Source organism: Siphateles boraxobius, unplaced genomic scaffold (genome assembly GCF_051911475.1).
Source record: "Siphateles boraxobius isolate OS27281-9 unplaced genomic scaffold, OSU_SipBor_1 41, whole genome shotgun sequence".
Lineage (NCBI taxonomy): Eukaryota > Metazoa > Chordata > Actinopteri > Cypriniformes > Leuciscidae > Siphateles > Siphateles boraxobius.
In genome coordinates, this window is record NW_027509042.1 from 28,506,511 (window position 1) to 28,521,346 (window position 14,836).

The following is a 14,836-nucleotide window of genomic DNA, read 5'->3' on the forward strand; positions in this document are numbered from 1 at the left end:
CTCAGCGCCAACCGGAATTTCCTACGAATTTTAGATGTTGTGTCAGAGCCCTTATCGTATCAGCAAACCGAATGACTGCTGTTTGATTCACAATCGCCAATAGTCGGACTTCTACGTACGATTGCTGATCGCCAAAACCAACACACTGCAGACTTGAGAAGCGTCGTGGAGTTTTTCGGAAACTGTCACGAACAAGCATTAGATGAAAACAGACAATTGCGTAAGGAGCTCTTAAGCGTACAACAAGAAGTCGATCAGGTAAGGTCTGATCAACAATTGGTGACGGTGGCCATGTCTCTAATTTCTGAACGATTAAATGTTGTTCAGAGAATGTTGAGGGAATTACATGATGCTTTTATGAGAAGATAAGGATGCATACCTTTTTTTTCGTCATTTTATTTCCTTTTGAATGTTACTTTTTAATTTCTTTTTAAAACTCATTTGAGGGTTATTATTTTTAAATTCATTTGGTTGTTATTATTTTTAAATTCATTTGGTTATTATTTTTAAATTTCATTTGTTTGTTATTATTTTATGTGATCTTTATTAGTGATACAGACATGTGTATGTGGTTTAGTATTGTTGTTAAATTGTTATTCTATTTCTGTTACATTTTGTTAATTGTACACATTAATTCACAATATTGTTTATGTATGGTAGTAGTACATATGTGCTTGTTTTACACGATTTTAAATAAATAAAACATACCAAAATGCTTTCTAAAAGAGCTCGAACCGACTCAGATTCTGATGACGTACACTGTAAGAAATTTACTGTAAAATTAACAATAATCCTGTTAATCATTAACTACAACTGTACTGTAAAATTTACAGTCTTACTGGCAACCAAAATTGCCAGTAAGACTGTAAAAATATACACAATTACTGTAAATCATTAACTACGATTGTACCGTAAAAACACAGCACACTGCTGTATATATATGTATTTCCTGTAAAATTGTCTTTACAGCTGTAACTCTAAAATTAGTCGAAATAATGTTTATGAATGCAAGAGAAATTACAAGAGCAACTATGAACTTACATGTACTGCTATACATTTTACAGTAGAGCATTTACTGTGGAATTCAATTCACTATCACAGCAGTGAAAAATCTCAACTGTTGTTAGTGTAAACATACGTTTGCTTTAAGTTTCAGCCTTTTTGTCAAATAAAACTCACAATAACAGGTTTTCGTAAATATAATAACAAATTTATTGTGCAATAATGGCTGTTTAACATAAGCACCAGATTCCAAAATATATTTGGAAAAACACAAATGGAGATTGCACATTAAATGAAAGGCTTTAGCCTTGGAAAGAACCACTGAGAACAGAAGCATTTAAAGGATTAGTTAATCTCAAAATGAAAATTTCCTGATAATTTACTCACCCCAATGCCATCCAAGATGTTCATGTTTTTCTTTCTTCAGGGGAAAAGAAATTACGTTTTTTGAAGAAAACATTTCAGGATCTTTATCCACACAATGATTTTCAACCGCAAACCAGCCCTAACATGTTGAAGCCCAAATCAATGCAGTTTCGAAGGGCTCTGAAGTGCTTCAAAGGGCTCTGCACGATCCCAGCTGAGAAATAGGGTCTTATACAGCGAAAAGATCTGTCATTTTCTAAATATATATATATATATATACACTTTTTAACCAAAAATGCCTGTCTTGTACCATCTCCGAGATGCGCTACAGCGTGTTACTTTATCAAGTTGGAAAGGTCACGAACATTTAAAAAGAAAATAATCAAATATTTTTCACCCTTCCCTACCTTTTTGAACCGGAGTACACAGACAAATAACTTAAAGTGATAACGTGACCCGATGATGTGTCGCAGACCAGCACAAGATGAACAATTGTGGTTAAAAAGTATAACGGTTATAAAGTTTTTTTTGTTGTTGTTGAAAATAACCGATCGTTTTGCTGTATAAGACCCTAATCCTCAGCTGGGATCGTGCAGAGCCCTTTGAAGCACTTCAGAGCCATTTGAAACTGCATTGATTTGGGCTTCAACATGTTAGGGTTAGGTTTGCGGTTGAAATCCATTGTGTGGAGAAAAATCCTGAAATGTTTGCCTCAAAAAACGTAACTTCTTTTCCACTGAAGAAAGAAAAACATGAACATCTTGGATGGCATTGGGGTGAGTAAATTATCAGGAAATTTTCATTTTGAGGTGAACTAATCTTTTAAATATCAATTATAAAGGGCACACATCCCTAAAGTGTGACTGAACTTCAGTCATAAACAAAATAAATGGTCTGAATTGTGCCTACCTTTAATTTGCCAAATCCATAAAAATGGCAAGAATACTTGAACCTCAATCATGAACTTCAGGTCAGAGTCTCTTGTATCAATTCCTTTGGAATACTTATGTTTAAATGGCAAGCCATTCAAAGTCCATTAGCTTTCGTAACAGTGTGCATACATGAGTGTTCATTCCATGCATTTTCTTGTCTCGCTTTCCAGCAGCAACTTTTGATCCAGTTTCCGGGTTAATCCCCACAAGTCCTCTGTGGAAAAAAACCCGCAACATCCAATTATCCAAAAAAAAAAAAACAGTATACACTTAGACAAAATACATAATTTGTCAGACAACTCATAAATTACATTTAATGAAAGGTCATATTTAATTTAATCAGAAATTTAAATATAAAAATATTTAGCCTTCCATGTTTACAATAAACAAACTGTACAGATTATATCATTTTACGGATTATGTGCAGAATTTATAGATTGAGCTCTATGCTGGGATTCATCGTGTTTAGCATTTTAAAAAGTGCTTTTCTAAAAATTTGGCTATAGAACATGTAAATCATTGTGCACTGCAATCTACTGCATGACAATGCAGAGGGAGCCTGCCATGATTATGGAGCTGTTAAATGATCTCAAGATATTTAAGATAAGGTAGAGTTGTACTGTATTGGAGTGCAACCACATTTTGTAAAATGCAATAAAATCAAGAATCTGTGATTTCAATTCTTTTTCAACTTTATTTAACTGGAAAAAAGTACAAAGAAAATATTTCCAATATTTTCACTGACCAACTTAATTGTATTTAATAAATAAGCAAGTTTAGATTTTGATGGCTGCAACACGCTCCAAAAAAGTTGGGACAGTCAAATTATTATTCTATTATTATTATTAATACTTTTTAATTATCTTTCATGGATTTATTTTTCCTGTTATTTTAGTTATAATCTCTTTTATTTTTTATTATTTATATGGTTTTGCATTGTTTGTAGTATTTTAATTATTTGCATATTTGTAATAGATTATTTGCTGCAGTTGTATATTTGTAATGTTTTTTGCTATACTTAACTGCTATAATCTCTTGGCATTCTACTCTTGCTAACTGAATCCAGAACGCTAATTGATTAATCTTAACTAGTCTACAACGAAAAAAGAGTGAATGTTTGCTAAATTGAAAACCTAAAAAAAGTCAAGAAAATTTGAGTAAGATTTTATGCTCTGAAATACCTCTGAATAAATTCCAGCGTGCATGCAGCATCATCCTGATAAGCAAGATTTAAGTTGTAATAGGTTGCAAACAATGCTGCCAGGCCCTCAACAAATGCCTCTGAATATGGGCCCAGGACAACTTCCCTTTCGACTGACAACATCCACTTGCTTGGGGTCATGGATTCACCTATAAAAAAACAAAAGAAATACAGCAGGACATAGATTAATAAGTCTTGTAAAAGTATGGTTCATGGTAGCTCATGTTAAAGGGATAGTCTGAAAAGAATGAAATGAAAATTACCATGATTTACTCACGCTATCCTAGGAGTAAATTACTTTATTCTTTCAGACAAATACATTCAGTTATATTAAAATATGTCCTGGCTCTTCCAAGCTTTATAAAGGTAGTGAATGACGGGCAAGATTTTGAAGCCCAAAAAAGTACATCCACCGATCATAAAAGTACTCCACATGGCTCAGGCCTTCTGAAGTGAAGCGATGCATTTGTGTTAGAAAAATATCCATATTTAAAACCATATAAATTAAAATATCTAGCTTTCAACATATTTATGGCGAAAGGGTGAACTCTGCTCTTCCGTGTTCTTTGTTGCGTCAGATCAGAGGATAAAGAGCAAAAAAAAAACCAGACAGGAATTAGAAGTCTAAAACAAGATTTTTTAAAGATAAATTTCAGGATTTTGATAGAAGACAAGACCTTGAGTTTGTTACACAGTCCTATTTGTTTGAACCACGAGAGGCGTTAAAGCTTTCACTACTCCTACTTCATACATCATGTCATGAATTACTTTCTTTTGGCATAAATCTTGGAAGAGCCAGGACATTCTTTAAATAACTGACTGTATTTGTCTGAAAGAAGTAGTTCATATACACCTAGGATGGCTTGTGGGTGAGTAAATCATGGCCTAATTTTTTTAATTTTAGATAATAAAGACACTATAAACTATGGATTAATAATGAAGATTAATGTTACTAATAAAGATTTTTGTTAAGGAGAGAGAATGGTTCAGAGACAACAACAAAAAAAACAGGGCGCAGAGAGAGCTAACTATTGAAGGATTATAGGAGTGAGAATAGAATTGTGAAATAGAATATAGGAACAGAGGTGGAAAATTTTTTTTTTTTTTAATGGCCATTAAAGTGATACGAAAAAAAACAGAACAGGACAAAGAGGTATCCATGTACAACAGCTAGAAAGTACAGAATAGTGTATGATGGAGACAGACACAAAGTAAAGCAAAAAAACCTTGGATGATCAGTGCGGGTGAATCCGGTAAACCCTCTCTTTCCATGTCGGCTGCAGTTGCTGCTGCCTAAGAAAAAACAAAAATTGATTTTACATTACAATTAAACTTTAAGACATTAAAAATCTAAATGTTATACTTAAATCAGCTTCAATTAGAAGGGATTCTGTTCTCTCTTTAAAATAGGCCATTAAGAGTCGCAAGATGCACAGGACCAGAGAATTTCCCTCTTGATACTTTGACAGAACAGCAGACACCTCATTGTTTGTTGGCTTTTCTTGAAAAAATCTTAGAATCCTCTTTCCTTTCCCTTCAATGCACTCCATGATTTTTTGTAGCAGTGAGATGTCAGTAAGCAATTGGAAATGTAAAAAGATCTCCTTCAGACAAAACAGGTAAGGCCATGAGTTCTTTAGTTCAGACAGTGGCAGAGGTGGAGTGGCGTTTATATCACGGCGCTGACAGTAATATGTGACCTCCATCAACTTGTGAAGTTCTCCTCTATCGCCTCCAGACATTCCTTGAGTAGAATGAAGCAATACCATTTGCTTGCGCTTCTCTTCTAGAGTGTCATCATTTTCTCCAGCAGGAAACTCCTCTGGCTGCCAACTGACACAACCATATTGATCAGCCAGCCTTCTTGAGCTCTGGCTTATGGTTCTACACGATGATCGTAGTCGTTCTTTTCTCCGACGAGCTAATGTGTTTCTGTTTACATGTTCAACAAGGGTTTTTGACTTGCAAGAGCAAAGAGGCATACCCACTACCTATTTTTGTTCCATCAGACAGAACATCAGCAAAGCTGTCCGGGTACTGCTTAACAATATTCTGCACTACAATCTGACACTGTGCCTTTGTTGCGTTTACTTCATGTTTTTGCATGTTATCCACTAACATTCTTACTAGCTTCCTTCGATCAGCTGGTGATGGTCTTTTTTTATTTGTAATGGCAAGTTTAATTCCAGAAGGCATGACTTCCCAAGGCACCTTAAATGTTTCAGCCCAGGCGCAAGATGCTGAAAAGCAAGCAGTAGAACAAGATGGTGTAGAACTTGAACTCTCTGATCCTGGGCTTGATATATCAGAAAGAACTTGACTCGATGAGCGTTGGGGAGTCGAGAAGCTGGATTTTTCTAACACAAATAACCAATTAAAAAAATGAAATTTGAACATGAAACATTTTACAATATTTGTCAAATGGACATTAGTAACAATTAGTAGTAATTTTAAATAAAATTAAATAAAAAATACCTTCGTTTTTCCATGCATTCAGTAGTTTGCGGCATTGTATAGGCCTGAGGAATTCCATGAGGTCTTCTTCTTTGACATACTGGAGGTCATCTTTTGTCTCAACACCGATAGCAGAAAGCCCATGGATAAACTTTTGAAGCGTTTCATCAGACAGACCAGGTAACGAAGATGAGATGGCATGTTTTATTTCCTCTAAATTAGACATACCTTAAAAAGATGGAAAAGAGTGGTGTAACACAATCACAGACAAGCCACATGTGTTATACTCCTGGAGAGGGTAATAATCTAATAGCTCCTCTTGAAGTACACAGACATTTCTTGGTTCCTCATCTGTTATGCAGTATACACCCAAATCCACCAACTGCACAGCACGTCGTTTCTCAGACACAAAGTAAACCACTGAATTCTGGTGAACAAGAATTAGTTTAGTTCTGAAAACCTCCAAACTATCATCATTACTGGCCAAAAGAACAACCATGCCTTTCCTGTACTTTGTTCGTTGTCAAAGTGATTTCAGTAGCTACTAATGTATTGGCTGGCTGAAAATCAAAATGATCAACTGATTCCCTGATCGCTTCGTTAAAATCACAAGAATAAAATTCAGAGCCTTTTTCAACTTGCACAGAAAGCTGAAAGACGTTTCCAGCACTTAAATAGGCTTGGAGAAGCTGGTGCCTTTCTGCAAGTGTTGCGCATACATTTTTGAAGTTGTGCAATTTTCTAGCACATTGTTTGAAATAGGTATGTTTGCTCTCAAACCACATAGTCCATAAGCGAATGAGTGGTCCAAAGTAGTGGCACAAGTAGTGATGTTTAGGCTTAAGAGGCTTAGAAGGGAAAGTAACACACCTAAAATTAATGTACTCATCAATGAGCACTTTCAGATAAGCAACCTGATCTGCCAGTATTGCTGATGCACAAATTAGGTCTACAACTTGTCTCAGGAGTAGAATGAGCTGCCACACTTCTGATTCTGGATCCTTAATTCGGTGTCCAACAATAACTGGTAAAAGTCTAAGAAGACACCAGTTCTGAACAGCGTGACCACAAAGCTTCTCACTCCCTGAGTTAACCTCAGCTGGTTTATTGGCAGCATCATTTCCTGTGTACTTAAACTGTTTAATATAGCGATTAAGCTCTGTGAAAGTAAAGCATTTCTCTTGATTTACCAAGTAATCAATGTACAACTTAAGATCAGATGCCACAACACCCTCAAAGAGGTCATGTCCAAGGCAGGGGGGCAAGCCAGGCTGACAAACATGAAAATAATTCAGCTGATTAAAAGGAGAGTTAAATTTGACTCCATCAACTACATTATCGCCAATGGTAGCAAGTTCCTGAATGTTTCTCCGATAAGACTCAACAGTTCGCTTGATAGCAGGTTCTAAAGGTGTGGCATGGAATGAGTCTCTCTCAATGGTGCAATACCTGCAGAAATGTATGCTTCGGCTGAAGTTCTCGACAAAACCACCAATCATGTGGGATCCCAGGTTGTCACCTACGATAGAACACAAAGAAGCTCTCAAAGTTTTGCCATCATTCACAACAACACCATTCTCCTCAAGATCTTTGAGATCTTCAATTAGTGATCTAAAAACATGAGCTGGTCCAATGTGCTTAAAATCTTGCTCATTACACAAAATAACAAGTTGCATGTGGTCTATGTTTGACCTGTTGTGAGGTAAAATATCAGACAAGGTAAGATAAACTGCCAGTAATTTTTGTTTCTTTTTAGCTGAGCCTAAAGGATTTACCACCTCAAATGAATCCTGGTAAATGATCAAACCCAGAGATGATGGATCAGTTTGAAAGAGAGAATTTTCAGAAAAATTTGTACCATCCTTTACATCCCGAAACAGATCAGTTTCAGCTGTTTGTGAGTGCATCTGTTCATATTGATCCCTGACAGACTGGCACTGAAACAGAGCACTGATGGTCTGCTTAACTGGGACATATTGAGCAAAGCACTCTTTCCCATTTCTTTCACTGACTCCTAACAAAACAGGGACTGGCTCAACATAGTGGAAATCTTGCTTGAAAGTAGTCTTTCTCCTCTGTGCTGTACTTAGAACTCCACTATTACAAGCTGTCAGCAAATCCTCCCTAGACAACTGATCAATCACATCAACAATCCTTTCCTCTGGTAATTCAAGCAAAGCAAGCTTTTCTCTCAATTTGCTAAGAAAATATGACTGCCCAATGTCATGGATGTTTTGAAATTCTTCAACAATGCCTTGAATGGTAGACTCAGGTAATAGCAATTTAGCTTGCAGTTTCAGATAAAAGAGGGTTAAACTTCTTAGAAAAAGAGATTCATCCACAACTTCAGGAAAATTTTGCTCTACAACCTCTGATCTCTCGCTCTCAGACACGACATCTGAAACTGGAGTTTCCATGGTCATAGACGGCTCTACCAGATGGTTTATAGAGCACATTTTATGTGTCTGTGATACATGTGATGCAAATGTAGATCTCACCTTAAATGTCCTGCTGCAACCAAATGGGCACTGGATCTCCAGACCTGACTGAATATGGCTCTTTAAATGAGACAAAAGCTGTTAGTGTCCCACATTGAACATCACAAAAGTCTACATGGCATTTAAATGTTTTATCATCACACATCTGTGCCTGATGCTCTTTAGCAGACCGGTGATGTTCACTGTGATTTCTGTATATGTGCGACTTCAATGAAGAAAACTTAGTGAAAATATGTGGGCAATCAGGTACACCACATCTAAATCCTGATTTAGGCACATTTCTATGCAATTTCACATGCTGCACAAAACTCAGAATTGTACTGCTCTCATTATTACATGTGTGACAGATAAACATCAGGCATGTGATTGGCTAAGGACAAAAAAGCAGGAAAATATACCGAGCCCCCCCAATTTTGGCTGAATATCGATATATATATCCCGATATTTTTTTTCGCAAAGTGAGAGTAAATGTTCAGTCAAAGTCAAAGCCAAATATAGTCTTCACTGTATAAATTATACATTGATTCTTATTAAAGCTACTATTAAATTTCTCAGTCAAGAGCAGTGAGTGATTTCCTCTGTGTTTTGTTGTTTTATTAACATTAAATAGATAGTTCTCCCAAAAATTGTAATTGTCATCATTTACTCTCTCAAGTAGTTTTAAACCTGAATAAGTTTCTTTCTTCTGTTGAAGTTATTTGGAAGAATGTGGGTAACTAAACAGTAGATGTACCCCAGTGATTTCCATAGTATATTTTTCCCTATGGAAGTCAATGGGTACCAGCAACTGTCTGGTTACCCACATTCTTCAAAATATCTTCTTTTGTGTTCAGCACAAGAAATAAATGAATACAGGTTTGGAACAACATTACAGTGAATAAATAATGACAGAATTTTTATTTTTGGGTCAACAATCCCTTTAAGGACAAGCGGCTGCATGTTTATTATTGGGGCTACGGTCTCTTTAAGACCTGTACGCGACGCGTCTAACTGTACGTTCACACCGCCGCCGACTTGAGCGTCAAAGAAGCTCTGGCCGCTCTGTCAAGGACGCTTGTCAAAAAGCACGGGGAAGCTCGTTGACGCTTTGGACGCTCTGACGTAGCAGGGAGAAGAGAAGTGTCACAACATGAAATGAAATAAACAGAAAAAAACAAGCAATACATTGAAGAAACCTTTTATAATGACAGCATTTGTATAACTGTTTTGGTCACTTTTGGTCGGGGAAAAAAATAATAATTAGCTATTATTATTATTATTATTATTATTTGCATTAGGCTATTATTTGCATTAGTGCAATTGGTCAAATCTTTGTCACCGTGAGCAAATGAATTGCATTCCCATGCCTCGTTCTTTTGTAACTGGTCCCTGTAAGCAAACTGTCATGATCCTGGTATTCTCCTTCCTTTCTCTGTCTCCCTCTTCTGGTCACACACGCTATTATCTTTCATTCATTCATTCACTCTCACACACACACACACACACACTCTGTGCTGACACACCCATTTACTATTACTCTCTTCATTCTCTGCCAGCCCTCTCTTCAATTATCGCTATTGCATTCATTCCTTTCTCACCTGCTACCTCTTTACCTCTGATTAGTCTTCCTACTTCTTGTTCCTTCTTCCACCTCTCCTTTGCTAGATTATTATCTATGATTGCGTACGAGTCTGACTGTTCACCTGATTATCTTGTCCTGTCCTGTCTTGTTTGGTGAGTCCTGTTCTGCAGGCTTCTTTGATTGTTTGCTCGCTAAAGCTGTTATCTGCCCAGTTACCCTGCTACTGAAGACAAGAGACGGGTTCCTTACCTGAGTTCCATACCGCTGCCGTAGAGGCTCTGCTTTTCTCCTTCGTTGTCACCCCGGGACCCGCCAGCCCTGCCCAGGGTTTCTTCTCTACTGTTTGCAGCATTTAAATTAGAGACTTTCTGTTGCTAGCCCTACGAGGCGCATTCCTTTGTTATATTAAAGACATTGTTAATCTGCTATCGCTCTTGGGTCCTTCCTTCAGACATCCCTGACAGAATAATCTAGCCATTATGGACCCAGCGATGGAAAACCCCATTCAGACGGCGATCGAGCTTCAAGGAGCCATGCTGGGCCGTCACGAGGAGGAACTGTCCACTACCAGACACGCAGTGGAGTCGTTAGCGGCTCGGATGACCGACCTCTCCGAGCAGATTCACCGTCTCCGGCTTGATCCTCCACCCAGACCTCAAGACGTTCATGAGCCCAGGGTTAACAATCTGCCCTGTTATGCCGGTGAGCCTTCAGAATGTCGCTCCTTTTTGACACAATGTGAGGTGGTGTTTTCCCTTCAACCAGTCACTTACTCCCTGGATCGAGCCCGGATCGCCTATGTTGTCTCCTTGCTCACCGGAAGGGCACGCGAATGGGGCACGGCGGTCTGGAACGCCGAGTCTGACTGTTTAGACCGGTATTCGCTGTTTAGAGAGGAGATGACCCGAGTTTTTGACCGCTCCGCTCATGGAACAGAGGCTTCTCGTATTCTCTCATCTCTTCGTCAAGGTAGACGTTCGGTTCCCGACTTTGCTATTGAATTCCGCACTCTCGCTACTTCCTGCGGATGGAACGAACCCGCCCAGGTCGCTCGTTTTTTGGAGGGACTCAATGCAGACATTAAAGATGAGGTAATCTCCCGAGAAGTTCCTACTCGTCTTGACGCTTTGATCGACCTGGCCATTCGCATCGACAAGCGTTTCGAGCTCCGGCGTCGATCCCGCAGTATGGAGTCCACTCTCCTTTCTCCGCTCCCCGCTACCACCATTTCCTCCTCCGCTAGTGTTGGGGCGGAGCCTATGCAGCTGGGAGGGATTCGCATTACCGCCGCTGAACGCGAACGCCGAATCTCTAATCGACTCTGCCTTTACTGCGGGTCGGCTGGTCACTATGTGTCGACATGTCAACTAAAAGCCAACGCTCGCCAGTAGAGAGAGGGTTACTGGCGAGCGCTACTGCCCTTGTCCCTCCACTCAAGACCCGCACTACTTTTTCTACTGCTCTCCACTGGCCGGGCTCCTCCGTTTCCTGTCAAGCCCTTATCGATTCGGGAGCCGAGGGAAATTTTATTGATGAAGCCTGGGCCCTTGAACAGGGTATTCCTTTAATTGATTTAAATCAGCCCACTTCTGTTTTCGCTCTCGATGGCAGTGTCCTCGAGAGGGTTCACCGTGCTACCATACCGGTGAGTCTTACTGTCTCGGGTAATCACCGAGAGACAATTTCGTTTTTAATTTTTCATTCTCCTTATATACCTGTTGTGTTGGGCCATCCTTGGCTTGTGGAACACAATCCTCAGATCGATTGGTCCAGGGGTTCTATTCTTTCATGGAAGTTATCATGTCATGTTAAATGTTTAGTGTCTGCTGTTGCCCCCGTTTCTTCTGTTTCTGTGTTTCAGGAGGATCCAGGTGATTTGTCTGGGGTGCCGGAGGAGTACCATGATTTGCGGGCGGTCTTCAGTCGTTCCCGGGCCACTTCTCTCCCTCCTCATAGACCCTATGACTGCGGTATCGACCTCCTCCCCGGCACAACGCCCCCTCGTGGGAGGCTATATTCTTTATCAGCCCCAGAACGCGAAGCCCTTGAGAAATATCTCTCTGAATCCTTAGAAGCCGGTACTATTGTCTCGTCCTCCTCTCCCGCCGGTGCTGGATTCTTCTTTGTGAAAAAGAAGGATGGTTCTTTGCGTCCTTGCATTGACTATCGTGGGCTGAATGACATAACGGTGAAGAATCGCTATCCACTTCCCCTTATGTCATCCGCCTTCGAGATTCTGCAGGGCGCAAAGATTTTCACAAAGCTGGATTTACGCAATGCGTACCATTTGGTGCGCATTAAGGAGGGAGACGAGTGGAAAACCGCGTTTAACACTCCACTTGGGCACTTCGAGTATCGGGTTTTACCGTTCGGGTTGGTCAACGCTCCCGCCGTGTTTCAAGCCCTGGTGAATGATGTTTTGAGAGATATGCTCAATATATTTGTTTTCGTTTACTTGGATGATATTTTGATTTTCTCCCCTTCTCTCCAGGTGCACGTCCAGCACGTTCGACGGGTTCTCCAACGACTTCTAGAGAATCGTTTGTTTGTAAAAGCAGAGAAGTGCATGTTTCACGCCCAGTCTGTCACGTTTCTCGGTTCTGTCATTTCGGCGGAGGGGATCAGCATGGACCCTACTAAGGTGCAGGCTGTTACCGGGTGGCCGGTGCCTGACTCTCGCGTCGCTCTTCAGCGTTTTCTGGGGTTTGCGAATTTTTACAGACGGTTTATCCGCAATTTTAGTCAGGTAGCCGCGCCCCTAACCGCACTCACCTCCGTCAAGTCTCGTTTTGAGTGGTCTCGGGCTGCCCAGACAGCCTTTGATCATCTCAAGTCTTTGTTTACTTCCGCTCCCATTCTCACTACTCCCGATACCTCCAACCAATTCATCGTCGAAGTGGACGCGTCAGAGGTGGGCGTCGGGGCCATCCTCTCCCAACGCTTTTCCACTGACGGCAAGGTCCATCCGTGCGCTTATTTTTCTCACCGCCTTACACCGTCTGAACGCAATTACGACGTGGGTAACCGCGAACTGTTGGCCATTCGTTTAGCTTTGGGCGAGTGGCGTCACTGGCTAGAGGGCTCCTCCATTCCGTTCATTGTCTGGACCGATCACAGAAATCTTGAATACATCCGATCTGCTAAGCGTCTTAACGCCCGTCAAGCTCGTTGGGCGTTATTTTTTGGCCGTTTCAATTTTACCATTTCTTATCGCCCCGGTTCGAAGAATCTCAAGCCCGACGCGCTTTCTCGCCAGTTCGCTTCCCCCAGGGAGGTCCCTGTTAAGGAAGAGATCCTTCCTCAGGGATGCGTCCTCGGAGCTTCCATCTGGGGAATCGAACGACTAGTCAAACGAGCTCTTTCCCTTGTCACCGTTCCTCGTCAGTGTCCTAGGAATTTGTTGTTTGTTCCCGTCGCTGCGCGCTCTGCCGTTCTGCAATGGGGGCATTCCTCTAAGCTGTTTGCTCATCCCGGAGTAAGAGGAACGCTTGCGGCTATCCGCCAAAGATTTTGGTGGCCCACCCGAGAACGTGATATCCGCCGGTTCGTTGCGTCTTGCTCTGTCTGCGCCCAGACCAAACCCAGTAATTCACCGCCCGCTGGACTTCTCCGGCCGCTTCCTATTCCGTCCCGTCCGTGGTCTCATATCGCGCTCGATTTTATAACAGGACTTCCCTCCTCGGGGGGAAATACTGTTATTCTCACGGTCGTTGACAGGTTCTCCAAAGCCGCTCATTTTATCCCTCTTCCTAAGCTCCCCTCCGCCAAAGAGACTGCTCAGACGGTCGTCGATCATGTCTTCAAGATTCACGGTCTTCCCTCTGATATCGTTTCTGACAGGGGACCCCAGTTCACTTCTCAATTCTGGAAAGAATTTTGTCGACTAATCGGTGCGTCCCCTAGTCTCTCTTCTGGTTTTCACCCGCAAACTAATGGTCAGGCCGAACGCGCTAATCAGATTATTGGGCGCATTCTGCGCAGTCTTGCGTTCCGCAACCCCGCGTCTTGGACTGAACAGCTTCCTTGGGCTGAGTACGCGCACAATTCGGCTCCATCCTCCGCCACCGGCCTGTCTCCTTTTCATTGCTGTCTTGGGTATCAACCGCCGCTTTTTCCATCCCAAGACTCTGATTCTAGTGTCCCGTCGGCCAAGGCTTTTATTCGACGCTGTAGACGCACATGGAGAAGGGTGAGATCAGCGTTATGTCATTCTCGTTCTCTCACTCGTCGAGCTGCTAATAAACACCGCGTTAAGAGTCCTAGGTATACTTGTGGTCAGAGGGTGTGGCTCTCCACCCTTAACCTCCCGTTACAGTCCGTTTCTCGCAAATTGGCCCCCAGATTCATTGGACCTTTTCGTGTTTCTAAGGTCGTGAGTCCTGTCTCTATCAGGCTAAAACTACCTCCCAATCTCCGTCGTATTCATCCAGTCTTTCACGTGTCTTGCGTAAAACCTGTCATACGCGCCCCGACCCGTCCTGCATCCCATCCCATTCGCGTTGAGGGTTCTCCCGTCTATAGAGTTCGCAGGTTATTGGATGTCCGTCCTCGAGGCCGCGGTCATCAATTTCTGGTCGATTGGGAGGGATACGGTCCTGAGGAGAGAAGCTGGATCCCCTCCCGGGACGTCCTGGACCGCTCGCTCATTGATGACTTCTACCGCTCCCGTCAGGCTCCATCCTCGGGAGCGCCTGGTGGCGCTCGTTGAGGAAGGGGTACTGTCATGATCCTGGTATTCTCCTTCCTTTCTCTGTCTCCCTCTTCTGGTCACACACGCTATTATCTTTCATTCATTCATTCACTCTCACACACACACACACAC

General features: G+C 41.4%; 1 long non-coding RNA gene and 1 pseudogene across 2 annotated transcripts in view; one reads left to right on the forward strand and one right to left on the reverse strand.

Annotated features, from left to right (window-relative positions):
• The window catches only part of LOC143706822 (uncharacterized), a 458,129-nt gene that overhangs the window by 276,755 nt on the left and 166,538 nt on the right, over positions 1-14,836 (forward strand). The window lies entirely within an intron of this gene.
• On the reverse strand, positions 1,928-8,515 carry LOC143707253 (uncharacterized; annotated as a pseudogene). The gene is made up of 7 exons (XR_013193136.1): positions 8,454-8,515; positions 7,405-7,474; positions 5,977-6,183; positions 4,865-5,858; positions 4,728-4,790; positions 3,482-3,650; positions 1,928-2,514 (listed from the first exon to the last, which is right to left on the reverse strand). The product of XR_013193136.1 is annotated as an uncharacterized LOC143707253 (transcript).